Genomic DNA, 27591 nt, shown 5'->3' with positions numbered 1-27591 from the left:
AAATCGTCATATTGGCCGTGGCGATGGCGGTGTCAGCGCTGCGGAAGCCAGATCCAATGGACGTGCTATCGAATTCCTGGTACCATCTGAGGCTGTCAGTGAGGCATCCGCAGAGAGTGCCTACATGGGACGCCATAGTATTAACAGCTGCCAGTCCCGAGCAGGCGGAGCTCTACGAATGGCAGCTTAAGAGAGCCAAAAGAATGGAACGAATTGCAGACACAACGATTACAATGGCCGTGCCCGATCCGCAGGGTGCTCGCATTGGCTCTGGAGGAGCTACGCTCTCTGCGATTCGAGCCCTCGCCGACCATCTTGCTCGCAATGAACCACAAGTAAGTTTATTTTTTCTGAGATCCATGCTAATTTCAATTCTTTTGGATACCTATTTAATTATTTAATAAATTGTTTCAATTTATTTTTTCTGAGATCCATGCTAATTTCAATTCTTTTGGATACCTATTTAATTATTTAATAAATTGTTTCAATTTTAAAAATTAACTCATCAATATCAACAAATGGCCAGTGGATGATGGTTCCACTCTCTGTGTTATGACACTGAACCCACTCTTTTTTTTTTCAGAAAGAAAAGCATTATATTTATATTAAGGTAATATATACATCATAAATCTGATGGGTCTTATGAAACAAGACCGCCACTGAGAGATCAATATTTTAGGAGAAAACAACATAGCATCTAGAAAAGGAAGAGTTGTAGCATCACATAGGAACATATTGAAAACTTGAGGAAAAAGTCATCACCACCATTGACTCACTGTGCTTCAGGAATAGGAAAAGAAACCCACAACATTTCTGATTACAACCTTCAGGATCAAAAATATAAACTCTATACCCTTCAAGACGTGCAGCAGTCATGAGATAGGAGGATAGAGTGCCGAGACAGAAGAGAGCACATATTTGGAGGAAATGTTTGAGTCCTCAAAAATTTTTAAATTCCTCCATTTCCAGAGGCACCAGATTGTTGTGGGAAGGATTGGGCGTTTGATAGCATCCTGTCCTCCCCACCAGGCAAAGGCTGCATCAACAGAAGTGAAGTTAGGGAGCTGAAAAGAAAAATACGAAGCAAGATCATACCAGATTTGTAGAGAGGCCATGCAATTGAAGAACATATGGAAGTTCGTTTCCTCCTCCATTTTGCAAAACACGCATCTGCTGGGACCATGCCAGGAACGCTTCCTCAAATTTTCCCAAGTTAAATTCTTGTTGTAAAAGACAAGCCAAGAGAAAATGATCACTTTGAGGGGGCAGGCGAGCTTCCACCATAACACTGGGAAAATCTTTCTAGCCGGCATAATTTTCTTGGAAATGAGATCCGAGTAGATGTCCTTGACAGTTGCTTGTGAGTTTGAGAGAGATAACGACCATACCATATGGTCATCAATCCCGGCCCGCTTCAGACCTGCTTGATCAATGGATAATTTGAGGTTATCCCAGAGGAAAGACAATGCCTGAGGGATACCAAGATCAGCAGCATTCTTAAGCATAGGATAGGGTCCTCTCCATCTATCAATAATTCTGTTCCAAGTGAAAATACCAGACCTGTGGAGGTGAAAAAGAAGAGGATCTGGAACCTGTAGATTTCCTTTGAAACCAGCAAAAGAGTCGAGACCAATGAAGATCTTCCTACCAGAAAAAATTCTCCATTTAAGATTGTCAAGAAAGTAATGCTCAATTCTCCGGAAACTCAGCCAGATAGCAGACCCCTGTTTGATACCAAGAGAGCCAAACCTGAACCAGAACTCCAAGCTTCTTCCTTTTTGATATTTATGGCGGATAATTGCACTCCATGGATTTGTGTCAAAAATGCCTCTCCATAAGGATTTGCAGACAAGGGCTTTTCCAAAAATCCTTATATCCTTCAGACCCCAACCACCCAATTTTTTTGGCAGAGATAAGAAGTCCAATTTTGAAAGATGGATTTTGCCTCTTTCCGCTTTTGCCCCCCAGATAAAATTGGCAGAGATTCTGTTCATGGCCTGAATAATGCTAGCTGGTAGAAGAAAGAGGTGGGCCCAGTAGACCGACAGCTGCATCAATACTGCTTGGGCAAGAACTACCCTTCCACCCAGAGATAAGGACCTGAATTCCCATAACGATATCTTGCTATGAAAACGTTCAATAAGCCACCTCCAATCATCCTTTGAATATGCCTTAGGTTTAAGGCGAAAACCCAGATACTTGATTCCATCGGACAACGGCCTGGAGATAATCCCAAAGAGCTGGCAAATCCAATTTATGAAGACCTCATCTGTATCATTGTGAAAGAGGACCGATTTTGACTTGTTGATGGCAAGCCCAGAGGCCTTTTGAAACCGGTCAAGAATAGACTTGATGCATATCCAGGAGACTTTAGAAAGCATAGCGAATAGCAGAACGTCGTCTACGAAGAGGTTATGAGATATATGTATATGCTTGCAGATTCTGACCGGAACATAATCTTTTGCCTCCACTGCGCGGTTGATATGCAAGCTCAGAGGATTAATAGCCAAAATGAAAAGAAGAGGCGACAGTGGGCATCCCTGTCGCAGGCCCCTTTCCGCCCGAAAGAAAGGAGAGGGAAAACCGTTAACCAAAACAACATAGTTAACATTTTCAAAACAAGCCATAATCCATCGAATCGGGCCCTGCTCCAAGCCGATTTTTGCAAGGAGACTTTGCAGATATCCCCAGTCCAGAACATCGTATGCTCTCTGAAGGTCAATTTTCATGATAGCTGCATTTGTTTTGTGCACAGACATAGAGTGAATGCATTCTTGTGTACTGGCAACTGCATCAAGAATATTACGGCCCTTTAAAAAAGCATGTTGGTTAGGAGAGAGAGAAGATGCCAGAGTCCCTTTAATTCTCTCTGCAATAATCTTAGAAATAATCTTGAAAGTTATGTTGCAAAGGGATATGGGCCTAAAGTCCAGAAAAGATTCAGGCTCTTCCTTCTTAGGAATAAGAGCGATGTAAGTGGATGAGGTGCGAATGAATGCTGCCCGAAAGTCTGGATGCTTCCACCATGCTGAGCAGGTCCTTTTTGAATAGGTCAAAGAAATGAATGAAGAAGTCAATTGACCATCCATCAGGGCCAGGGGATTTATCCTTCTTGAATGATTTCATAACATCAAGGAGTTCCTTTTCAGAAACTGGGCAGAACAGGGCTTCATTTTTCGCTTGGTCAAACATCTCTGGCATCAAATCTATGCCCCATCTTATGTCGTTGAAGGCAATCTCACCATTCCTGCCGTATTGTTTTTTGAAGAAGCCCATAGCCTGCTTAGTAATATCCTCCTGTGAGACAGCTAAATTGCCCTGGTCGTCCTTTATTTTCCATATGAAGTTCCTTGCTCTCCTTGCATTTGCATATTTATGAAAAAATTTCGTGTTTTTATCTCCATTCTTCATCCATAGTGCTCTGCTTTTGAGCCTCCATTTGGCTTCCTCCTGTTTCAGCAAACAGTATTTCTCCTTTTCCAGATTCCTAATGCGACATTTCATCTCAAAAGAGCACGTGGAGTAGTCTGTAGATGCCAGTACCCGGTCCAATTCCTGTTGGATCCTTTGAAGGTCTTTTTTATCCTTCTGATGTTTTTGAAATTGCCATTTTTTCACCAGACCCCTTATCTCTACCAATTTTTCTCTGAAGGAGGAGAAAATAAAATCTTTATCTCTGTCCTTTATCCTGTTCCATGCATTCTGAATATATTCATTGAAGGCAGGATCCTGAAGAAGGCCTCGGTCAAACTTGAAGGAATATCCTCTTCTAAAGAGCTTAGCAGGCCAGGATAGGAGAATAGGATTATGATCCGAAATCAAGACATTTTCCACAGATAGCCGAGGCATACCAATCTTATCGATGAGGCCAAAATGGACAAAAACCCGATCAAGTCTTTTAGCTATGTAAGCGTCGCCCACTCTGCCGTTTGACCATGTCGGTCTCATAACAGCTGGGATTATGTCGATCATGTTCCTATTGAGCATCTCAGAGTTTATGAAATCTGCGAGGCCATTGTTTATCTTTCCCTGTCCCCATACCTCATTTGATTTCATGACCACGTTCATATCACCAACGATAAGGAGATTGTTGATATCAAGCAGCTCTGAGTCAAATAATCTATTCCAGAATGATATGCGAGATTTGTATGGAGCATAAAGATTAAGAACATTAACTGGAAAGTCACACCCTCTGATTGAAGCCGAAATTATAATCCCAGCATAGCATTTATATGCCTTTGCTTTTACCCGAGTAGGATCCCATAGGGTAGCCATACCGCCAGACAATCCATTTGCCTCTGTGGCAACCATGAACCAGTTAGGAAGCATTTTTCTGAAATATGATAATGTGTCCTCCTTCTTGTGCATTGTTTCCTGAATAAGGATGATAGCAGCCCTGGAATGAAAAAAGAAGTCTTTTAGCGTTATGTATTTGGGGTCAACGCCAAGACCCCGAATATTGAATGAAATGATTGGGATCATTTGGATGATTCAGCAGCCAAGCTCGCTCTAAGGGGCTGTGATTCAGAGACTTCAAGGATAGGAACCTCGACCAGAGACAAGTTTCTGATACCTTCATTTGAAACTAAAGGTCTACCTCTAAAATGTCTGCTCCCACCTTTACATTTCTTCCGGACCGTAATGTTTCTAGCCGAGTCCGGGCTTATGATGGGCATGAAGCTAGGATCAGGCTTATGGATCGTGAGCGGTTCTAATTCAAGAGAATCCCTGTTTAGCATATGGTCCAAATCGCTATCAAATAGATTTACAGGAGACGATGTCGGGGAATTTAAAGGAGTCGGGCCTCCGCATTTATTTTTCCCCTTGTGATCAAGCCGACCAGCATGTTCCGGAGATGAGGAGGAAATGGATATGGGAATAGAACCCACAGAAAAGTTTGCCCCCTTCGACGGCCCAGGAAGAGAGTCCGGAATGAAGTCCTCTTGTTGCATGGGAGGCGGGGGTGGAACAGGGCTATCCTCCCTGGGTTCTGTAAAGGGAGACCTATGGAGTTCAGACTTCATGCAGGAGATAGGGCTATTGGCGGATAATGGGCACCCAGGGACTGATTGCAAGCGCTCAGAAGGGTCATCCATGTGGATACGATGATCTTGATGTGGCCCTGGATTACAAGGACTGTGGAGCGGAAAAGGCGACGAAATTGGAGAGGATTGACTGCCATTGATGAATGATTTTTTGATTAGCCGTCTGTTTGCAAATAATTTTGCACTAGGACAGTTTTTAACCAGATGACCAGTTCTCCTGCAAGCAGCACACCTAAAAGGTATACCCCAAAAATCCAGCCTTTGGTTAATGACCTGATTCTTCCAGCTGATTTCAATATGGTCAGGATAGCCCCCCCTGAAAGGCCTTTGAATGAGAATCCAAGCTATACGTTTGTCTCTTTCACCCAGACACCAGGGATCAACGTAGACAAAACGACCAATAGCATTACCAATCATCTCCAAAGATTCATTAGACCAAAGTTCCAAGGGCAGATTCGGGCATTTTACCCAAATTAAATTGTTTACTGGAGTGTTTTTCAGCGGGTTGAAGCCTATGTACCATCTATACAGGGCAAGAAAACTCCTCTTGAATACCCAAGGTCGACTCTGGATGGCTTCTGCATCAGCGGCGTCTAAGAAATTGAAGCAGTACCAGTCTTTCATGAGGCTGGAGATTACCGGAACATAACCAATAACTGGTTTCCAAAAGTTAGCTAACCATTTCCTCATGTCGCTATCAGACATTTCTGGGAAATGCCATTTCCCGATGAGAGCCTTGTGCTGAAGACTGTCTATTCTTTCATCAAGTTGTGCAATGTCAATTCTTAAAGCCTGAGGAGGGTGGGATATTTTGGCCGGCTTATGCTGTTTGTTATATTTACGGTCCTTATCCATTTTGGTGGAGCCGTCCCTTGACGTGGATGGTTTGATTACCAAATCCTCCAGTGTGGCCAGAGTGGCAGCTGACCAAGCATGTTCAGCGTCCACGACAGCGTTGACAAGGTCTTCCGATGCAATGGAGTCGTAGACCCCTTCCATGCACCGCCAAAGAAGGAGATCTCGAGAAGAGATAGAATTCCAGAAAGATCCAAGACACAGATACGGTCCAAATATCTGACTTGACCTACCACCTTTACTGATCACCCTATGGGATATAAATGGAAAGCATATGAAGAGAGAAGAAAGGACATAGGAAGTAGAAATCGAGATCAATCATGTCAGGGATATCTGCTAGGATATAAATGGTCAAAGCATATGAAGATAGGATAAAGGATGAAGGACGTCGAAGCAAGTAATATCCTAGTCTGAGGGAATTTTGGCAGAATAGATTCCCTTCACACCTGACACCTAGTCCAAAGGAAATCTGTGCTATGGCCTTTCGCTTGCTGCAAAAAGCAGAAAATGAATTTAATTTATAACCTACATTGCATTTATCGAGTAATTGATTAGTGGGATACGGTTCCCCTGCCACCCAAACAATACAATGTGTATGACATCAATTTGCTGTTTTGCCGAGCTGTGGCCTTTAAATTAGATTATTATTATAAAGATTGAAGTATGTTATACAGTTAGAGAATTGATACTCCTGGACTTTGGTTTGATAAAGTTGTTATTGAGGATGTTCTGGGCCAATTTAACTTTATTTTAAAGGGATCTATGATTGTATTGGTAATAGCTGTGATAGGGGTCATTAAGGTCATTTCAACATTATTCTGGTTATTGAAACATTGAGAAAAAGTGATAATCCATTTTAATTTTGGATCTGTCAAGCATTAAGAGGGATCAAATTCTTTGAGGTGCAAATGTTTTTAAGAGTACAAAACTTGAAGAAAGGTTTGCACATCTGATTTCATCCCTCTTAGTGCTTGATAGAGCAGCAGTTAAGATTGATCTTTGCTAGTGTTGTAGCGGCTGCAACACCCTACAAAATTTTGGCTAGCGTCGAATTTCAAAGACTCCCTTTGTTTCTCCTTGATGATTGGAAACACTCGGGCTCATCCCATGAGCTTTTGTCAAGTCTTTACACCCTCTTTGCTTGACCGATCACTAGTCGTCTTTTAGCATGTTGGTTGCAATGTCATGCTTGCAGTCTTGTTCTAGCTATGATGAAGGTCTGTCTTTGTGTGTACAAGTTGTGTTCGCTATGTAAACATCTATCGCACTCACACACGAAGTTGTAAACAATGTCGCACACGTGTTGTCACGGTCGTTCAATGGTCTATCTCAAGTGTCGCACTTGTCGCTCTCACCCTTTAGTTAGTGACACTTAGCATATGTTGTCTTGTGGTTTGAGGTGTCTTGTCGTCGAGTTATCTTGAGTGTGTGTTCGTAAGGTCATGTATACACGAGTTCATTCACTCACACACTTAACCATTTTTCTGAAGATCTGGCGCCCGAACCATCTTCCGTCAGTTAGACCTCCACTGAGCTGCACTACGAAGTCTCAACCCTCAGTGACGAAGCACTGTTGCCTAGAATTGCACAGAGATTGAGGCCGCCCTCCAGGCAGTCTGCATTGCGCAATTCTGAAATCAACCTGGCTAACTGTCACCTAGAACAACGCAAAAGTTGCCCAAGAAGCCATCTCAGTCTGCGCTTCCCGCAATCCCATCCACCAAGCCTCTTGCTGGTCAACCGAAGAATTTGACTTGAGCAGTGACCCAGGGCTGCACTCTTCTCCAAAATTACGCAGAAGTTGTCCAGCCAGCCTGCCTGCACTTCCTGAAGAAACTGCGCAGACATGAGGAATAGGCACCCGCTGTCTGTCACTGCACTGTCCCGGGAAATTGCACAGTTTTGTCAGGTAGTCCCCTTGCTAGCCTGCTCTCCACTACTAAAAATTGCGCAGTTTTCATGAACAACTCACCTATTGCCTGGCACTCCGCTCGGCCCGAAAACTGCGCAGTCATGTCCTGCTTGACCGCCTCCCAGATCTGCGCAGTTCTAACCAATAGGCTCCCGCAGCCCGATCCTGACCTCCTTTGGAAATCTGTGCAATTTTCATTGTCAATGGTTCTTGCTGCCCGCACTGCCTTCCTCGGAAAAACTTCACAATTTTGCCTTCCAGTTGAGCCATATCCTGCAGGTGTCCCCTGCTGTCCCAGACTGCTCAACCCAACCTCTTAGTGATTTAAGCGTAGTTTTTCTCCACAGTGCTCTGGAGCCTCGCATCCTGGCCTAAAATGTGCTTTGCGCAGTTTCAGAACCGTGTCCTCTCCCCTAGTCACCTACACCTCGAAACGAAAGATGATGCATCGTGGTAGACTAGGGGATTTCGGGATTTGATGTCCTCTCGTCATGAGTGATTGCAAAGATAGGTACATGAATGAGACATGGCGTGACGACGAACAGGATGAACAAGGAGCGCATGCTAGCAGACTTGTTCGCAAACAGATGAACACATTAAGCATGCCAAGTACCAGCAAAGGGGACACATGCACATGCAACATCAAGCGAACACCAAGACCATCGAAGACTCCGCACACCTTGTCATGTGGAGGTGAAGCTATGATACACCAAGAGCACACTCATTACTCAGCAGCATAACAGCTAGACATGGACACCACCATCAGCATGAACATACTAGCAGTGTCATGTCAAGTCATGTCACGAGTCGTCTCGGCCACATCACTACTATGGGCCATAAGTATTGTAACCAATGTAATGTAATGTGGAAGTCTAAGAGACCCACATATGAAGTTGAAGAGTCATGTAAGTCAAACGGTCATGAGGGAAGTCAAAGAGTCACAAGGGTCAGGTTCACCCTTGGCTATATATACCCCTCATTTGTACATGCAAAGGAATTATTCACCTTGGCTCCTCGCACAAGGCCTTGAGAGTTTGTAATCTTTTCTTTGAAGAGCGAGAAGTGACTCCAACGCCCCACTACTGGGGTTAGTGATGTATGGTGTACGGATGTTTCTTGGAACTTTCAGAAGCTTGTTAACAGGCTAGCACATTTTCACACATGTATTGTATTCGTTTGTAAGACTATTCTTTGGGCGCTTGTAATGCATGTTGCTTTAACCTGTACTAAGATAGTTGAACTATTTCGGTTGTTTTAGTGCATATGTTGTTGGAATTGTGTTGTATCAGTTGTTATCGTTGTCTCGCCTGTGTGGACTACTCCTCCAGACACTAGATAGATTCATTATTGTAAACTTGTTATAACGACTGTTGCACTCGTGTGGGCTACTACGCTAGTGTTGTACGTGTTATCTGTTCACTTTGTGTTTGTGACTGTCGCATCTGTGTGGACTACTCTGCCAGAAGCTGCATAGATCCATTATTTTCAACCTATACGGAAGGGAAAAATCACAAGAAGTTCGTGCACTGGAACGATACAGGGTAAAAATTGCAATGAAGAAGTCAGACCTTACTTCACCTGCATCAAAACCTGTCGGCTTTTTACAATACCTACCATAACCTTTCCTCATCTTTCTCTGACTTCTTCACAAATCTGAATCCTGATGATGAACCACAGAGGATGGTTCGAAACGTCGATGCATAAAACAACAGAATGCGATGGATCCGGAAGATATAACCACACATAATGCAGATCACAAAAGTCTCAAATCCATTATTTTCAACCTATACGGAAGGGAAAAATCACAAGAAGTTCGTGCACTGGAACGATACAGGGTAAAAATTGCAATGAAGAAGTCAGACCTTAGTTCACCTGCATCAAAACTTGTCGGCTTTTTACAATACCTACCATAACCTTTCCTCATCTTTCTCTGACTTCTTCACAAATCTAAATCCTGATGATGAACCACAGAGGATGGTTCGAAACGTCGATGCATAAAACAACAGAATGCGATGGATCCGGAAGATATAACCACACATAATGCAGATCGCAGAAGTCTCAAATCCATTATTTTCAACCTATACGGAAGGGAAAAATCACAAGAAGTTCGTGCACTGGAACGATACAGGGTAAAAATTGCAATGAAGAAGTCAGACCTTACTTCACCTGCATCAAAACCTGTCGGTTTTTTACAATACCTACCATAACCTTTCCTCATCTTTCTCTGACTTCTTCACAAATCTAAATCCTAATGATGAACCACAGAGGATGGTTCGAAACGTCGATGCATAAAACAACAGAATGCGATGGATCCGGAAGATATAACCACACAATGCAAATCGCAGAAGTCTCAAATCCATTAGATCCTACTGTGTTGTGTGTCTCTACCTGAGTTGGGACTATTCCCTCTCGACTTGAGACTCACTCTCACCCTCTCCCTTTGCAGTGAAAGAATTTAGACAAAAGTTACACTAAGCACTCACGAGGCACACGAACCTCGTTGTTTGAAGACTAAGTATATGTTGATTTGGGGTAGCATCGGATGTGCTCTAGCCATGAAAATTGGTGGAGAGGCTCAAGCACATGAGATCTCCAAAACCCAGAAATGGTTTGGGCAGATTCTAACCAGTTTGGGAGATATTAAAATAATTAATATTTTTAATCGAGTTCCTAAGTCTAAACTTAGGAAAAATAAAATATTGATGGGTATTAATATAAAACTCAGTTAGAAGGTTCCAAAAGTCATGGATCAAGCCAAATCTAATCTTAGCCGTTGATTAGAGATGTAATCTCGGTTGTTGAAGGACCAATAGGAAAAGTATAAGAGGAGGCTTGAGGGTCAGTTGGAGAACACACCAGAGTGATCAGTCATTCGATTTGCTAGAGCGGGGTTGCTAACCAAAGTCGAATTAGTGATCAACAACGAGGGATAGTGAGTACTAGACAGAGAGGCAGAGATGGTGCTGAGAGACTAGCGCAGAGGCAAAGAGCGAGAAGCAACAACCAGAGCAAACCATGCAGAACCTAGTAGAGACAGTGCAGAGGCCAGAGGGCTTGCGTCATCCATGCAGAGGGCAGCAAGAGTGACGCAGAGAGTCCCAGAGGCTGCGCAGTGCCTCAAAGGGCTGACGTAGTACTTCAGAGTGGCTGGAGAGGGTTTCGTGGGACAGGTTTTCTGAATACCTGTTTCTTAATAGAGAGGTATTATTGCCAGTTGTTTTTCTCCGTCGGATGAGCCAGCTTGGCACCCAGTTGTACTCAAGGAAATACTGCATAATAATAAACCCTCAGAATAGTTACACTGGTTCTCTCGCATTGGGTTTTTTGGGGGACATTTGTCTAAAAATAACAGTGTCACTTGTGTGTTTGCTTTCTTTTAGCTGTTGATCTGTAGATGTTGAGATTGTATTGTGTTTATTTCGTTATTTATATGTTTTAAATAACTTGTTCGAAATTAACAAGTATAAGAAATAAACTAGAAGAATACAGATTAATTTCTAATGGATCGACTTAGAAATTTCAACATGGTATCAGAGCATGGTTGCAGATCGCAGGAGAGCTGAAGGCATCAGCTAAGTAGAGCATTTGCAGCAGAATTAACTATCCTAAGTGACATACGTTGATCCTTGCAGAAGCGACAGAAGAAGGGTTGACGTAGAGGGACTATGTCATCAGTTCGGGCCAGAGAGAGGCCAGCGCAGAGGCTGAGGAGGGCAGAAAGAGGCTCACGCAGAGACGAGGAGGGTTGACGTAGTTGGTTGAGGCAGCTGTTTTGCCAGTGTCGGGATTGCATAGAGCCTAGAGGCTTAATCATTCAGTTGCTGGGGCATAGGAAGCTGTGGGCAGTTTGCGGGAGCGAAGTTGGTGGGGTACTGTGGGCAGAAAAATACTTAACAGGGCAAAACCAAGGTAGAGGGAGTTGCTACCGAGGCAGATTTCTAGCCAAGGAATCCAGATCAATGTTGCAGGTGCACAGAAGATCGGAGAAGTGCAACTTGACAATTGGCAGGGGGATTTCCAGAAGGGAAATCGTGACTCAGAGGAAGTCCAGTAGAGAACTTCTAGGCAGGAAGTAGAGAGACTCAGCGGGAGTCGAAGAGAGAACTTACGTAGGGAAGTAGAGAGACTCGAAGGAGTTGACAAAAGAGCAGAGAGATGGCCATGAATGGGCCAAGGGATCATGACAGGCTGGATGGGGCATCCAACTTTGTGGTCTAGAAGGCCAGGATCTTGTCCATTCTAGATAGAGATCGCATCAAGGCCTTCACCTTGAGAACAATGGCGATCCCAGTTGACCCGGCTGAAAATGAAAAGCTCGAGGAGGCAATGGCCAGGGTGGAGTGCATCATCCTTGATGGGGTCAAGGATCATGTGGTCCAACATATTTCCGAGAAGGAGACGACAAAGGAAATGTGGGATGCTCTGAAGAAATTGTACCAGCATACTTTCGTGCAAAGGAATATGTTACTTGAGAATCAACTGCGGCCATACTAGATGCAGAATGGGGAGCAGATAGATCACTTCCTCAGTCGATTGAAGGAGATTTAGGACCAATTGACTTCCGTAGGGGCCACACTGGATGAAGAGATGTTGGTGAGGACCGCACTTCACGTAGTCTCCGAGTGGGAGACATTTGTCAAGAGCATATTGTGCAGGGCAGATCTTCCAAATTGGGAAGAATTTTGGATGACTCTTCGCTAAGAGGAGATCAGGCAATTGAGCAAGACGGGAAGTAGCAGCAAAGGAGTCTGGATCAAGAAGGAAGAGGAAGAGGATGCAGCTCTAGCATCTGTGGGAAAGTAGGAGAAGAGGAAGAAAAAGGACCTCTCCAAGGTCAAATGCTTCAACTGTGGGGAACTGGGTCATTATGTGAACCAGTGTCCGAGGAAGAAGAATAAGGGAGAGGCGTTTAACTCTAAGGTAGTGTCAGCGAAGGCGGAGAAGGAGGTCGAGGAGGATGATGATTGTGCTATGAGTGCTCATGTACCTCTAGAGAAAAGGTGGGGAGACATCGAGCTGTAGTTAGGAAGACTATAGGCGATGAGGGGTAGGATCCTTGAAGTACCCAACCTCTTGGATTATACCTTGCTACGGGAGCCCCGAAGAGAGAGTAGCAGGACTGGCAGATGTCAGTAGAGACGGATGCGAATGAAGTGGCAGAGAGTGCTACAATGCAGGAGTCCCCAGGCAGCGCGTGGCTAGTAGGCTGCAACAGTGCAAGAGGCATGGAGAGTGTTACAACGGTGCAGGATGGCACAAGGAGGTTTGCAACAGTGCAAGATGTAGGGAGTTGTTGCAACAATGCAGAGGTCAGTAGAGGGAGCACTTGTTAGCGGCAGAGAGAGCTTCAGCATTGGGAGTGTTTCTAGCCTGACAGGGATGTCAGAAGTTGGGTAGATCAGTTCCTTACTTCTCAGTCACTGAGTTGCAGTGCAGTAGCACGATGCAACATGATGAGAGGGGGATCCAGTGCAGATGCAGTGTTGGGAGGATGGACCAACAACAACACGAATGCATAGGGAGATGCCGTACAGATGCAGCAGTGGCAGTGGCAGGGCCATGGGCAGTAGTACAAGATGCAACATTGTAGAGGATGTTGGGCAGGGAGGCCTAGCATTAGCATAGGTACCGGTGCCGGATAATCTGAGTAATGCTCAGTGAGGAATATTACTAGAGAACAGTCCTCGCTAAGAGGGGGTGTTGATTTGGGGTGGCATCGGATATGCTTTAGCATTGAAAATTGGTGGAGAGGCTAAAGCACATGAGATCTCCAAGACCTAGAAATGGTTTGGGCAGATTCTAACCGGTTTGTGAGATATTAAAATAATTAATATTTTTAATGGAGTTCCTAAGTCAAAACTTAGGAAAAATAAAATATTAATGGGTATTAATATAAAACTAGGTTATAAGGTTCCAAAAGTCATGGATCAAGCCAAATCTAATCTTAGCTGTTGATTAGAGATGTAATCTCAGTTGTTGAAGGACCAACAGGAAAAATATAAGAGGAGGCTTGAGGGTCAGTTGGAGAACACACCAGAGTGATCAGTCATTCGATTTGCTAGAGCGGGGTTGCTAAGCAAAGTCGTATCAATGATTAGCAGCGAGGGGCAGTGAGTACTAGACAGAGCGCTGACACAATGGGTTTTGAGGCTGGCACAAAGCAACAGGAGGTTGACGCAGTGCTTCAGAGAGGCTGGAGAGGGTTTTGTGGGACAGGTTTTCTGGCTACCTGTTTCCGAATAGAGAGGTATTACTGCCAGTTGTTTTTCTCTGTCGGGTGAGCCAGTTTGGCACCCAGTTGTACTCAAGGAAATACTGCATAATAATAAACCCTCAGAATAGCTACACCGTATTGGGTTTTTCCTGGGACATTTGTCCAAAAATAACGGTGTCACTTGTGTGTTTGCTTTCTTTTAGCTGTTGATCTATAGACGTTGAGATTGTATAGTTTTTATTTCATTATTTATATGTTTTAAATAACTTGTTTGAAATTAACAAGTAGGAGAAATAAACTAGAAGAATATAGATTAAATTTCTAACACAGAGACTTAGAAATTTCAATAGTATACCACTTTCATGTGCTAACAAGCAAGAGCTAAGGCATATCTTTAAGATAATGGCAACCGGGTAATCATACTAGATGAGACTCCTACACCAAACGGGGTGAGGTTTAGTTGGGACTTCATACTGGGGAGATCCCCTGAATGTTGGCAGGTCCAACACCGTCAACATTTCTGGCACTGGAAGGAGTGCCGCCAGTTGTTTAATGTCCTCTCACCCCCACTCATCAATTGTCTGGTCAAGGCAGTAATCACACTCCCTCTTACCTACGCACAACTCAAAAGTTGGCCAATCTTCACCTCCTAAACGTGAACACTAAATTTCATATCAACACCTCCACTCTGTCCGTCCCATCACCCGTCAGTTTGCCAAAGTAGTCGGACTGATCCCAGGAATACAAGATCTTACATATGCATCGAAGAAGCCAAAGACCACTCCCACAGGAGTTTTTTTTCTCATCAGTGGAAGAAGCAGTTCTTGCCATTCTCTAAGGTTTGGCAGAAGCTGCTGAGAACGGAGAGGAACCTCTAGTCTTCTGGCAGGGGGAAGGGAACACCCTCGTGATCTTTGGCTCAAGCTCTAGTACAAGAGGCAGAGAGGAAGGCAGCGAAGGAGGTGGAGGCGGAAACAAACCAACTGACTCAGAGGCGAAATCATCAGATTCTGAAGAAGAGCGGGAATACGAAGAGAGGCATACGTGGTTGATCAAAACTTGGAATGGATGACTCAGGGACCATTGGCTGTCCTGGGTGCTATGCACAAGATGCCAAAGTGTTCAGGGAGGATGTTGACAAAGTTTGACCTTGACAGAACAGTGAAGGCAGAAGACCACTTGGACACATTCTACCTACATCTGCAGACACTCGAGGTATGTTATGAAGACGTTGCATGTAGATTGTTTTTATGTACCTTGGATGGCCAAGCAGTGGTATGGTACCACAACCTTCCGTCAACTCCGTCCAGAACTAGGGTATGTTCAAGAGAATGCTTTGAAAAGTTTGCTAATGATAAGACCCCTGCCATGTATGTATGACATACATACATACATATATACATGTATGTATGTATGTCATTGTCTGATAGGATTATGATTGTTTTATGCTAATGTTTATATATATATATATATATATATATATATGTCATCGTTTGAGAGGGTTGTTAAGGATGATTCTTGTGGAGGAATAATTGCTTATGTAAGCGAATGGCATGAAAGGGTTCCTGGTTTATGAGGAATCAAGTGGGAAGAGTAGCTATATATGTATATGTATATATGTCATTGTCTGACAGGGTTGTTAGGGATAATTCTTGTGGAGGAATGATTGCTTATGCAAGTGAATGGCATGAAGAGTTTCCTGGTTTATGAGGAATCAAGTGGGAAGAGTAGCCCTAAAAAATTTATGAGGTCGGTATCATGTGGATAAGAATTGATATTATGTGATTATACTATGTCTAAGGGGTACATCAGCAAAATGAAAATAGTGTGATTTGCAGAAGGTTAGGACAAGCATGGAAAGTTGATAAGAAACTAGAAGCAAGGTTGCTTGGTAAAGTCAGTGTGATTTGTGGATGTGTAGTACTATTGTTGTGTATATGTTGTACATGTTGTTTATGCAGTGCTGGTATCAGATGGTGTTATGTATATGTTGTTCATATAGTGTTGTGTATAGATGGTGTTGTGCACATATTGGATATGTGGTGATGTGTACATATGGTGTTGTGCACATGTTGGATATGCGGTGTTGTGTACATATGGTGCTTTGTGCATGTTGCATATGTGGTGTTGTGTACATATGGCGTGGTGTGCATGTTGTACATATGGTGTTATGTACATGTGGTGTTGTGTGCATGATTATACATGTGGTGTTGTGTGCATGATTGTACATATGGTGTTGTGTGCATGTGGTGCTGTGTACATGTTTTACATGGGGTGCTCTATGTAGGTGGTGTTGTGTACATGTCGTGCATGTGGTACTATGTACATGTGGTGTTGTGTATACATCATGCATGTAGTGTTGTGTACATGTGGTGATGTGTACACGTTGCACAGGTGGTGTTGTGTACATGTGGTGTTGTGTACACGTTGTGCAGGTGGTATTGTGTACATGTTGTGCAGCCGGTGTTGTGTACATGTGGTGTCATGTACATATTGTACACGTGGTGTTGTTGTACATATGGTATTGTGTACATATCATACACGATTTTGTTTTATACATGTGGTACTATGTTTTGTGTAGTCTTTGTATCATGATATGTGTATTCATTGTGTTGTAATTTGTGTACGTATATGTATTGTGTTGTATGTCAGGTGTAGGTGTATGTATTGTGTTGTGTTGTAAAACATGTGTAGGTGTATGTGTTGTGATTAAAGAGGAGAGAAGGCACGCTTATTGAGTGTGGCAACCAATCCGATGTGTATACGAAAAGGACAAAGGACCTATTAAAGGATAAGTACCAATATTTTATTTTAGTTTTATTATGCATGGGATATATGATTCTGATTTATGATGGTTACATGTGATTTATGATTCTCATTTATGATGATTGCATGCGATTCATGATTTTGATCTGTGATGGTTGTGTTTTGGGCTAACCGGATGTGATGTGTTTATACATGATGATTTGATCAAATAACTAGTTTGACTTGTTGTGACAGAAAGTGAATAGAATTGCAAATGTACTTTATTGATGGGCCACCAATGAGGCATGATGTGAACTCATTTCAATTTATTTTGAATCTGACGGAAATCATCTGCTTGGTACAGGAAAGCATGGAAATGCCCGGTTTGGGTGGTTGAAACTGGTTGCAAGAGTTAGCAGCAGCAACAACAAAAAATTGGAACAAGCAGCAATATGTTGGTAAATGACTTCAGGAGCAGGGCCATTGTGGGACACTGGTACCCAATAATGTCCATTGATTTCCATGAGCATGATATGACCGGTATGATGGTTTTGAGGTAGGGATATGCCTTGGTTTTTGGATCTTTCGATGCGAGAAAGCCTTGCCAAGGGATGGATCACCTAGGAAATTGGATGTCGGGGAACTTGGAAGGTGAGTGGCTGCACGAAAGGGGGTGACTGGATTGGTCGAGGGACTGTGTAGCAGAGAAGGAAGGTCGAGGAAGGATTTGTTTGGTCATTAGAATTGTTAGATGGAATCAGATGCACATTGGGAGAATACCCTGAAACAATGAGTTGATAATTGTTCATTGAGAGAACAAGTGTCGCAAGATCATAGCATTGGACATTGGATGCATATTTGACTTTGGCAATGGATTCTGGACTTCCTAGGAAGGAGGTGCATCGTGGTACTACTTTTGAGAGTGGAGGTGTGAGCCTCGAGATTCCCTTGTTGCAGATGCAGGCATTGTATCCTTTTATTTGCTGGTTGAGCAAATGTGTGTATATGTATATGTGCATATTATTGTAATACTGTATCGAGTTGGATTTATAAAGCTCCATGAACAATATGGTTATTTGTTGCTTGAACAAATGTGCATAAGTATATGTGGTTGTTATTGTAAATAGCGTAATGAGTTGTGTTATAAAGCTCTAGTAAACGGTATGTTGGTCATGGTTTTCAACATATGTTATTGTAAATACTGCAATGAGTTGTGTTATAAAGCTTCATGGGTAGTATGTTTTGGTTTGCAGCAGTTTGTTGGTTGTAGGTGTCATTAAACACCGAGCACGGTGTTCCCCTAAGGGGGAGGGATTTGTAACAATCCAAATTAAAAGTTCATGTAATAAAATTAACAAAGGAAAAAATAAGACCAAGGTCATGGGACACATATTCCAAGCTGAATGTTGGGAAAAACATTGTAGTGGGTGTTCATTCGGGGCTAAAGGAAATTAGCAAAGGCATTTGAAAAGGCAAGAGGCATTAATTGACATTTTATTTATGGAAATAATCGAAAATAGGAGAAAATGAAGGTGAAAGGTCACAGGTTTGCATGAGAGGGAAATTGAAGGAAAATGAAGAAAATAGAGGCTGCAATGATAAAAAGGCTTCTGAGGATCATTTCGCAGACTTTTGTTAGTTTAGTTTTGGAGCTCTCTCTCTATTCTCTATACTCTCTCATACTCTTGCACACTTAGAGCATTCTTGGAGCACTCTAGCATTGAAGCAAGGAAAGCAAAGGAAGGACAAAGATGGCAAAGGAAATAAAATATCAAGCAAGGAAGAGTTGGATTAAGTTGCTACAACGGGATTACTTGTAGGTATCGAGTTGCATGGGTGATTTCCTTGCTAGTTTTGGCATGCATGGTACATACATGTTTGTATTTGGTTCTCTTAATGTCATTGACATGGGTTTTTCTAGGTGTGGCAGTGGTTTTCAACCTTGTCTTGCCATTTCCAGATAGCCATGGTGTGGTGGGGTTTCTATTACTTGGTTGAGCAGGATTGCCAGATGGTTTCAAAACTGATTGGGGTAGTCTTAGGAGAAATCACAAGGCCTAGGAATCCCTAGATCGGTGAAGGTGGGATTGCGGTAAATCCTAGTTGTGTGTACCCTCGTCAAGCCTAGGAATCCTCGACCAATAAATGGTGGGATATACGGTAAAGCCTAGAAGGTGGAGATGGAAAAATTCCTCACGGTTTAGGTGGAGAGATCTGAAGGCATCCATGTTTGTATAGGCCTAATGATCCCTAGACTGGTGTGTGGTGGGATAACAGTAAAGTCTAGTAGTGTACGTTTCTTGTTTGGGCCTAGGAATCCCTTGGCAGGATTGCGACAAAGCCTAGTTGTATAGATCAGGGCTTGGGGCTAGGAATCCCTTAAGGAGATTTCGGTAAAGCCTGAGGAAGCCCTGGTTGCTTTGTTGTAAATCCCACATTCATGCTTGGAATATGGCACAGGGGGTGAATGGTTGAAAGAAAGATTTGGTTCAACCCAATATATGGTTGGGTGGTATGTGGAAGTCCCTGGCTTGGTTGGATTTTGCATATGTTAATAAAGGCTCTTTCTCTATTGTAATTCATGAGTAAATGTGTTTTTTATTATGTGGCTTTGATGGATGTTCTATCATTGTTATTCTACTGGTTATTTGTTGGTTATAAGCATGGTTTTATGACAGAATTTGTTTATGGCTCTCATCATGTTTTTTTTAGTAAATGAAATGTTAATGAATGTATTATCTAACAGACGACAATGCAACTATTATGACGAGGCATCAATTCTTTTTGACTATTCTTAGGTAAGTATGAGACCCCTATGTTTAGATGTATTTTTATGACATGTACATTACATGTTTATGATATATTTGATGGAATTCCTGTCATGGCTGGTAGGGGTAAGGTCAAGTCCTTGTTAAAGTGTTTACATTATTTCATTGTTATTTATCAATTATGGAAGTTTCATGAAGTTTTGGGCAGAGGCATGAGTCCTAGCCCTGAAAAAGTGGCTCATAATTCAGGGTCACTGGCACACAACTGTCTGAAAAAGGATGTAGTCGCATGTATGCCTTGTTGTGAGAGTTACTAGAGGGTCTCAGTCACATGGAAAACTTGTCATGGGAGTGACTAGAGGGTCTCAGTTGCATGGAAGACTTGTCATGGGAGCGACTGAGAGTCTAGTTTAACATAACATCAAGTTTTCTAAGGGGTTAGACACCTGGAGGGGTTGGTTGTCTCCTCAAGTTTCTGTAGCTCCCAAGGAATGTCAGAATTGTCTTATCTTGTTGGTTCCAATTCCTTAACTGTACATGGGGATTTGAATCATATCATAGTAACTCTTCGTCACATGTTTACCCTGGGAGGCCGATAATTTGGGTAAACGTGGGAGGAGGGTGTTACATTTAATTTATATTTTATTGAAATATTACACTTCTATTACAACTCTTTATAAATATATAGTCTCAAGGGTTAGTTCAATTAGTTGAGTCACTGTTATTAAAACACTTTTGCTATTGAGAGGTCACGAGTTCAATTCTCTCATCAACCTCCAGACTCCATGAATCATATATATATATATATATATATAACAACAACAACAACAAAATTTAACGATTAAAATAAATTTTTAAATTTTATATATGTTTCTTTTATATATTTAATTTTTATATATTATTGAAATATTACACTCTTATTATAACTGTTTATAAATTTTTATATTTTGTGTATGATATAAATAAAAAATTTCAATTCTCTCATCAACCTCGACACTCCATGAATCATACATATATCTATATATATAAAACAACAATAACAAAATTTAAAGATTCAAAATAAAATTTTAAAATTTACCTATGTTTCTTTTATATATTTAATTTTTATATTTTATAGAAATATTACACTCCTATTATAACATATTTATGTATGACATAAATAAAAAATTAACCTATCAAAATTATGAAGATAAAGATAAACAAATAAAAATAAAAAATATTATTAAAATAAAAATAAAAATATTATTTAAAAATGTCATGACAACAATATTCCAGCATCCTCCTAAAATTAATATAATTAATATAGCTCATATTGGTATTGCTCATTGAGAAACAACATTCCATTTATACATGATTCCAGCATCCTCCTAAAATTAATATAATTAATATAGCTCATATTGGTATTGCTCATTGAGAAACAACATTCCATTTATACATGTAAAGTAATTTTTTTTTTTTAAATTATGAACCTCATTGTGATTTCATAACCCACTTAAAACTAATTTCAATAAAATTTTAAAAGAACTTTTGTTTCGTTTGTTTGTGTTTCAAATGAGATTTACAAACGTCATCGAGAGAATTCACTGAAATTCCACTAATTTAATTAATTTTGTTTTTTGAAAGTACTAACAATAACACAATTTTTAATTTACTATTATATGTAATATTTATATAGTGATATAAAGTTATGGATAATTTGTATATCATTTTATTCATTATTTGCTTCATCTTTATACATTTTGATCAATTAAGTATATATTGTTAAAGAGGGGTGGTCGAAAGATATTAAGTGTAATATCAGAGTTAAACAAGGTTGCCCCCTCTCCCCTACTTTATTTGGCATTTACATCGACAAGCTAGAAGGTTGTTTAGAGGAAGCATGTTGTGCTGGCACGATCTTAGTTGGGATAGTCATCATCCTTCTTCTCTATGCTAACGATATTGTTCTTCTCGCAAGGTGCCCATTTGATCTTGATAAGCAGCTTAGACTCTTTAAGGATTTCTGCTCTACCATGGGTATGACTGTTAACATTGACAAACAAAAGTTATGATTATCAGATCCAAGAAGGACACTTACGCTAATTTCATGTATGACAATAGTAACTTGGAGGAAGTGTCTTCTTACAAGTACCTAGGAATTGATATTCATCACAAGCTCAACTGGAACTATAACATTGAGAAAAGAATTAATGGGGGGTGGAAAGCTTATTTTGGTCTTGAAAATAATTGTAAAACAACAAACCTTGTAATGTGGGATAGAAAGAAGTTCCTCTTTGAAACTTTAGTCACTCTTGTTATCTTATATGGATGTGAAGTTTGCGGTTGCAACATCTCTAGAGAATCCTGGAAAAAGATTGAGCAAATCCAGAAGCATTTTATAACGTATAACCTCAAAATTAAAAGCAATACACCATATCCTATTCTCCTTATAGAAGTGGGTCTTTCCCCTATCGAGAGGCTAGATATGACTAGGCTTCTGTTGTACAAGCACAAACTCAATAACATAGGAGACCATAGACTTCCTAAGCTAGCTTTAAATTCCAGCCAAAACCACCTAAGGCTCAAACGAGGTTGGTATAAAGATACTAGGGCCTAGTTAAACCATTGGGAGATCGACGAGAATGTTGCATTGCAAAACATTAATAACATTAAAAATATTGTTACTTCTAAGTTCAAAGAAAAATGTGGTCTGAGAAAGATTTAGCAACTAAAAGAAAATTAAGATATTATAAAGAGGTCATCAACCCCACCCTAGAAGATCAAAAGTATCTCTTTGTTTTAACTAGCTCAAAGAAGAAAATTAATATAGCCAAGATTATAACGAACTCTCATGAGCTCCATAGTGAAATGGGTCGTTGGGTAGTTCCTAAAACACCATGGATGGAAAGGATCTGCCATCTATTTGAGAATATGAACATCGAGGATGAAAATCACTTCCTCTTAGAGTGCCCCGCATCAACCACATTAGATCTCAGTTTCATAATCTTCGTTGCAATACTCACCTTCCTAGCCTTTTACAATGTCAAAATTATAGTGAGCTCGGGAGGCTTCTCTCGAAGCTTTTTGAGCATAGGAATAAAATCTTCAATCAAACTAAATAATTTGTTTCTTTAGGTCCAATAGACCAAAGTTTGGTCTCAGTGGACGTTAACCATCATCATCATCATGAAGTTCATATTAAAATATTAGTTAACATGAATATTGAAACATTTTATTTAATATAAGCATTAAAATATGAAAGTAAAAAAGAAAATAAAAATTATTTTCAATTTCTTTACCTCTTAATATAAATTTGATATAAAATTATGTTTTGTTAGGTAATGTGAGTTTTGAGATGAATGACACACTTAACCTGTGGTTTGAATAGATGCCACCCAAGGGCATCTAAGTCTTCTAAATCACTATGGGATCACACCGTGGGCCAGGCCATTCCTTATTATGGTTGGATTTTTTTCCATGAAACCAAAGTGCCTTAACTGAACACCCTACCACCGTCTATTCTATGCTTGTGGGTTGATATAAAATTATATTATTTAATATAGAAATTGAAATATTTTATTCATGCCTAACAAGAATATATATATAAGGAATTTTATATGTTCTTCATAGTGGATTGTAATCTCAAAAGTGTAAACTCCAATTTGAGTAGTGAAATAATTGCACATCTCCCTCATGCTAAAGTAATCCCTCAATAGCAAAAGTGCTTTAAGGATAGAGACCCAACCAATTGCACTAACCCTAAAGGCTTTTATCACTCTTTATAATGAAACGAAATGATATTTTAAGGTCCACGAGACTAAAAATAGTCTATGAGACCATTAGTTCCTTGTTTTTCGCTTTTTGCAATTCAGTCATTTTCTGATTCAAATTGATGATGAGCTAACCCAACCTTCCAACAATCCCCTCGCTAAAAAGACAATGCCAAGAAACTGATGCTAACATGTTCTCATAACTTTCTCTCATGTCTTTGAATGCTTCACATTCCAAAATGAAATGTTTTTCCGATTCCATAACCCCAAACATGCAAAATGTACACCCATGTTCTTCCCAAGCTTCTTTAGGCCTTTTCCATGTATGCATGTCTTTGGAACATATGATTGACATGTGTGAATAGTTACATGTCAACATGCTTGGCATTAGCGTGACAAGGTAATAGTTGATTTGTTTATATAACTAATAGTTGGGTGATGTGACAGTACATAGTAAGACTTGATGCAGCAAGGTAAAAGGTAAAAGAAAGGAATTGGGTGAGAACTCCTTTGGTTATGTTTGGAAACTACACTTCCAAAAAAAAGAGTGTTTTGCATGAATACATGAATCTTCTTAACCTATATTTTTTCTGACATTATGTGGATATATGTTATATTCCTAACATGTATTTGACAAGTATAACAGTTGGTTTCCAGTTATGGCTGGATTTATCAAGGAATGATATATGTACGTGTCCAATTACAAGTCAGTGTGTTGGGTACAACAAGGTAAGGTAACTGGTATATTGTTATATTTATTTATACATTGACAGTTGTGTGTTTATGAAAGTATGATGCAGAGGATTGCATGACAAAAGAGACTGTCGTGAAATCTTGAAGAAGGCTCTTGTTGAGCTTTCCCTTAGAAGCATTGGGAATCCATGGGGAATTAAGTCATGGTGTTTATTTCTACTTTTGTGCTTGATTTGCAGTTTGTTTGTTTTGTTTTGCTTTTTTGGTGCATGGCCATGCCACTTTGTTTGTGGTGTCATATTGCTATTGGTCTTTCATGGCTTGCTTCTTGTTTATTTCTTGTTCTTGCCTTTTATGTTTGAGAGTCTTGGGAATTGGTTGGGGAAATAGGAAAGTTAATGGAACTCGGGGAGAGTTTAATGAAAACCGATAGGTAATGTAAGACCTGAATGAAGCTCGATGCATGTATAAGGGCAACTGAAGGCAAGAGTATGGCAACTAATTGGATTGGTTGGGTCCATTGAGGTAAATGGATGGTGGTAGGAAAAATTTGAGAAAGGTAATTAGGAAAGGTAAAGTAAATGGATTTGAGGCGTCAAGTGCCTTGGCTAAGTTGTTCTCAATGTTGTGCATGGATAACGGGAGTTCTCTTAACCTTTAACTTATGATATCTGGTAACTATGTTGTGATCATGATTACGCCAATGTCTATATATGTATACATGTATGTATGTATGTCACTGTCTGATAGGATCATGATTGTTTTATGCTAATGTTTATATATATATATATATATATATATATATATATATATATATATATGTCATTGTTTGAGAGGGTTGCTAGGGATGATTCTTGTGGAGGAATGGTTGCTTATGTAAGCGAATGGCACGAAAAGGTTCCCGATTTATGAGGAATCAAGTGGGAAGAGTAGCCATATATATGTATATGTATATGTGTCACTGTCTGACAAGGTTGTCAGGGATAATTCTTGTGAAGGAATGATTGCTTATGCAAGTGAATGGCATGAAGAGGTTCCTGGTTTATGAGGAATCAAGTGGGAAGAGTAGCCCTAAAAAATCTATGAGGTCGGTATCATGTGGATATGAACTGATATTATGCGATTATACTATGTCTATGTTATGCCAAGTAACACTAAGGGGTACATCAACAAAATGAAAGTAGTGTGATCTACAGAAGGCTAGGACAAGCATGGAAAGTTGATAAGAAACTAGAAGTAAGGTTACTTAGTAGAGTCAGTGTGGTTTCTGGATGTGTAGTACTATTGTTATGTATATGTTGTACATGTTGTTTATGTAGTGCTGGTATTAGATGGTGTTGTGTATATGTTGTTCATATAGTGTTGTGTACAGATGGTGTTGTGCACATATTGGATATGTGGTGATGTGTACATATGGTGTTGTGCACATGTTGGATATGCAGTGTTGTGTACATATGGTGCTTTGTGCATGTTGCATATGCGGTGTTGTGTACATATGGCGTGGTGTGCATGTTGTACATATGGTGCTATGTACATGTGGTGTTGTGTGCATGATTGTACATGTGGTGTTGTGTGCATGTGGTGCTATGTACATGTTGTACATGGGGTGCTGTGTGTAAGTGGTGTTGTGTACATGTCGTGCATGTGGTACTGTGTGCATGTGGTTTTGTGTATACATCGTGCATGCAGTGTTGTGTACATGTGGTCTTGTGTACACATTGCACAGGTGGTGTTGTGTACACGTTGTACATGTGGTGTTGTGTACATGTGGTGTCATGTACATCTTGTACACATGGTGTTGTTGTACATATGGTATTGTGTACATATCATACACGATTTTGTTTTATACATGTGGTACTATGTTTGTGTAGTCCTTGTATCATGATATGTGTATTCATTGTGTTGTACTTTGTGTACGTATATGTATTGTGTTGTATGTCAGGTGTAGGTGTATGCATTGTGTTGTGTTGTACACCATGTGTAGGTGTATGTGTTGTGATTAAAGAGGAGAGAAGGCACGCTTACCGGCTATGGCAACCAATTCGATGTGTATACAAAAAGGACAAAGGACCTATTAAAGGATAAGTACCAATATTTTATTTTAGTTTTATCATGCATGGGATATATGATTCTGATTTATGATGGTTACATGTGATTTATGATTCTTGTTTATGATGATTGGATGCAATTCATGATTTTGATCTGTGATGGTTGTGTTTTGAGCTAACTGGATGTGATGTGTTTATACATGATGATTTGATCAAATAACTAGTTTGACTTGTTGTGACAGAAAGTGAATAGAATTGCAAATGTACTTTATTGACGGGCCACCAATGAGGCATGATGTGAATTCATTTCAATTTATTTTGAATCTGATGGAAATCATCTGCTTGGTACAGGAAAGCATGGAAATGCCTGGTTTGGGTGGTTGAAACTGGCTGCAAGAGTTAGCAGCAACAACAACAACAAATTGGAACAAGCAACAATATGCTGGTAAATGACTTCAGGAGCAGGGCCATTGTGGGACACTAGTACCCAATAATGTCCATTGATTTCCATGAGCATGCTATGACCGGTATGATGGTTTTGAGGTAGGGATATGCCTTGGTTTTTGGATCTTTCGATGCGAGAAAGCCTTGACAAGGGATGGATTGCCTAGGAAATGGGATGTCGAGGAACTTGGAAGGTGAGTGACTACACGAAAGGGGGTGACTAGATTGGTCGAGGGACTGTGTAGCAGAGAAGGGAAGGTCGAGGAAGGATTTGTTTGGTCATTAGCATTATTAGATGGAATCAAATGCACATTGGGAGAATACCATGGAACAATGAGTTGATAACTGTTCACTGAGAGAATAAGTGTCACAAGATCATAGCGTTGGACATTGGATGCATATTTGACTTTGGCAGTGGATTCTGGACTTCCTAGGAAGGAGGTGCATCGTGGTATTACTTTTGAGAGTGGAGGTGTGAGCCTCGAGATTCCCTTGTTGCAGATGCAGGCATTGTATCCTTTTATTTGCTGGTTGAGCAAATGTGTGTACATGTATATGTGCATATTATTGTAATACTGTATCAAGTTGGATTCATAAAGCTCCATGAACAATATGGTTATTTGTTGCTTGAGCAAATGTGCATAAGTATATGTGGTTGTTATTGTAAATAGCATAATGAGTTGTGTTATAAAGCTCTAGTAAACGATATGTTGGTCATGGTTTTCAACAGATGTTATTGTAAATACTGCAACGAGTTGTGTTATAAAGCTCCATGGGCAGTATGTTTTGGTTTGCAGCAGTTTGTTGGTTGCAGGTGTCATTAAACACCGAGCACGGTGTTCCCCTAAGGGGGAGGGGTTTGTAACAATCCAGATTAAAAGTTCATGTAATAAAATTAACAAAGGCAAAAATAAGACCAAGGTCATGGGACACATATTCCAAGCTGAATGCTGGGCAAAACATCGTAGTGGGTGTTCATTTAGTTTATTATGGCTAAAGGAAACTAGCAAAGGCATTTGAAAAGGCAAGAGGCATTAATTGACATTTATTTATGAAAATAATGGAAAATAGGAGAAAATGAAGGTGAAAGGTCACAGGTTTGCATGAGAGGGAAATTG

At 40.6% G+C, this 27591-nt stretch overlaps 1 protein-coding gene across 1 annotated transcript in view; it reads left to right on the top strand.

The window, feature by feature from the left end:
- Positions 1 to 258: 258 nt before the first annotated feature.
- Positions 259 to 27591, top strand: part of FKGP (L-fucokinase/GDP-L-fucose pyrophosphorylase) — a 231433-nt gene continuing 204100 nt past the window's right edge. The window contains exon 1 of the mRNA XM_089384560.1: positions 259 to 335. The gene's annotated coding sequence lies outside the window, so the exon portion shown is untranslated. The remainder of the gene's footprint in view (positions 336 to 27591) is intronic.

The sequence above is a fragment of the Pinus tabuliformis genome, chromosome Q (genome assembly GCF_031772625.1).
Source record: "Pinus tabuliformis cultivar Carrire ecotype Pingquan chromosome Q, CPIR1, whole genome shotgun sequence".
In the NCBI taxonomy this organism is placed as follows: domain Eukaryota; kingdom Viridiplantae; phylum Streptophyta; class Pinopsida; order Pinales; family Pinaceae; genus Pinus; species Pinus tabuliformis.
Note: the sequence above shows the minus strand (reverse complement) of the source record. Positions and strands in the feature narration are given on the sequence as shown.